Here is a 2,657-nt window from a genome sequence, read left to right on the forward strand (position 1 = left end):
GGCTGCGGTGGCCGGGAGCGGCCGCTGCACTCCAGTCTAGGCGACAGAGTGAGACTCCAATTCAAAAAAAAAGATCTCCTTGGTTTTAACGTATGCCCTTTCTCTGATCCAGGATCTCATTCAGGGTACCACATTACATTTAGTTGTCATATCTCCTCAAGTTCTCCTTGGCTGTGACAGTTTCTCAATTTTCTTGTTTTGGATGACCGTGATAATTTTGGAGCGTGCTGGTCAGGTATATTGGGCTGATGCATAATTGGTAGCATTTTTCTGCCTGCCCATGGAATGCAAATGTCTCATGACGATGATTGGTTACAGTAATCACATTTGTCAACTCTCGGGTTGACTTGTGTGGATCATCCTGCTTTAAAGCATCTAAACAGTCCTCACCAAAGCCCGATGTTCTTCCTTCTTGTGGAGAATCACTCAGGCCAAAGTGGCCCTCTCCAAAAGGACGAAACAGTTTTCTTGCCATGCCCTCCCCGATGACATCTCCCCAGATACGGTACAGAAGTTTCGAGCTGCCTCCCTGCCTTTACTCCTTTGTTAAACTCAAACAGAAGAATATGTTGGGAGTGTTCATTTTTTGTTTTTAATTTGACACTCCATCTTTTCTAACTCAAAATAATTATTTATTTTTTAATTCATCAAAGTAACAAAAACAATTCATTACATGATAACATAACCTAATTTTATTCAAACGTAACTATATTGTCAAAACAGAGAAAAGTTGATTTTTAAAAGCTACTTGCAAATCTTTTAACTTACTTAATGAGAGAGTACTAGATACTTGTATGCGTCTTAATTTGTTGGAAAAAACTTCGTTGTACACATGTGCAAGTATAAGAGTATAAAGTAAGAATAATATTTTAGCATTATTATGAAAATATTCTTGATATGGACCTGATAACAGGGTCCCAAGGATGAGGTCATACTTTGAGACTTAGAATATTCATTTAATTACAGATGTAGCTACTGAAGGAAAGAAATAAACTGCATGTATACCAGCTAAATTATGTAGTCTAGATGGATGATTCATGAGATTTAGCCCTCTGGGATGTACTGTAAAAGAAAGATGAAGTGAAATGTTTTTGTGTAAGTTAGAGTGGGATAGAATTAATTGACATTACTAGAGTATCCCTGCCAAGATCAATGTTATGACATCTTTTTTTTTTAAAGGGCAGAATTAATACTTTATTGTCATTTATAATCAAACAGCAGTTGGTTATATAGTCTCCATACTTCATACATTTTGTAAATAAATAAAAAAAAAAACTCCAAGTTTTAAATAGCCACTGGCTAGTTATGGTTTCAGAAAATATGATTAGATTAATTCATTAATAGTGGCTTCAGGCCGGGCTTGGTGGCTCAGCCTGTAATCCTGTGCTTTGGGAGGCAGAGGTGAGTGGATTGCCTGAGCCCGCGGGTTCGAGACTGACCTGGGCAACTTGGCAAGACCTCATTTCTACAATAAATCAAAAAAAACCAAAATTAGCCGGGCGTGGTAGCGCGCGCCTGTAGTTCCAGCTACTTGGAAGGCTGAGGTGGAAGGTTCGCCGGAGCCCAGCAGGTAGAGGCTGCGGTGGCCGGGAGCGGCCACTGCACTCCAGTCTGGGCGACAGAGTGAGACTCCCAACTCAAAAAAAAGAATAGTGGCTTCAAGCTTTTCTTTATTAGCTCCAGAAAATTCACCCACTTTTTGTCCTTTTTTAAAAAACTGGAAGGTTGGCATACATTTGACTTCATATTCTGAAGCAACATCCTGACAGTCATCCACATCGATTTCAAGGAATCCACACTGGAATACTTCTCAGAGAGGGAATGAAAGAAAGTCTAGATTATTTTGCAAGGCCCACACCACCTGGCCGAGAAGTCAACTACAAGTTTATCACCTGCTGCTTCCAAGGCATCCGGAAAAGAGGGCTTGCTATCTATCTGTTTCACCAATTAGGCTGTTGGGGTCTCTGGAAGCGACTGTAAGAACCGATGGAAGCCGGGCTCAGTGGCTCAGCCTGTAATCCCGCACCTTTGGGAGGCTGAGCTGAGTGGATTGCCTGAGCCCGTGGGCTCGAGACCCGCCTGGGCAGCGAGACCTCATCTCTACAATAAATCTAAAAATCAGCCAGGCGTTGTAGCGCACACCTCTAATTCCGGCTACTCAGAAGGCTGAGATGGAAGGATCGCCGGAGCCCAGCAGGCTGTGGTGGCCGGGAGTGGCCACTGCACTCCAGTCTGGCGACAGAGTGAGACTCCAACTCAAAAAAAAAAAAAATAGAACCTATGGAAATGGATCCTAAGCACTGGACCGAGCTTCGACACTCCTTTAGCCCACAGATAGCACTAACTTTCTTCACATCTGCAAAATGCAAGGTGTATTCACAAGCACGGCACTGTCACTCCCAATGGCAAATGATAAATAAACTTACAACAGCACAGTGTTGCCATGCCAAAAACAAATAAGAACTTATGCATCAACTTAATATTGGAGGATGCACTTCTATTGGAACTTTTCTCCTGGTTAAACAGGGGTCATGGGTTTTGGGGAGGAAAATCACAAAGGTCTGGTGTCCTTTTCATCGTGTCCTATACAGGATACATGATTTTTTTTTTTTGAGTTGGAGTCTCACTCTGTCGCCCAGACTAGAGTGCAGTGGCCA

The 2,657-nt window shown here is 42.4% G+C and overlaps 1 pseudogene; it reads right to left on the reverse strand.

Moving 5' to 3' along the window:
- The window catches only part of LOC103274232, a 52,369-nt pseudogene extending 50,422 nt beyond the window's left edge, over positions 1-1,947 (reverse strand).
- Between the last annotated feature and the right edge of the window lie 710 nt (positions 1,948-2,657).

Source organism: Carlito syrichta, unplaced genomic scaffold (genome assembly GCF_000164805.1).
Source record: "Carlito syrichta isolate Samal-C Ts95f unplaced genomic scaffold, Tarsius_syrichta-2.0.1 Scaffold314629, whole genome shotgun sequence".
NCBI classification, from domain to species: Eukaryota; Metazoa; Chordata; class Mammalia; order Primates; family Tarsiidae; genus Carlito; species Carlito syrichta.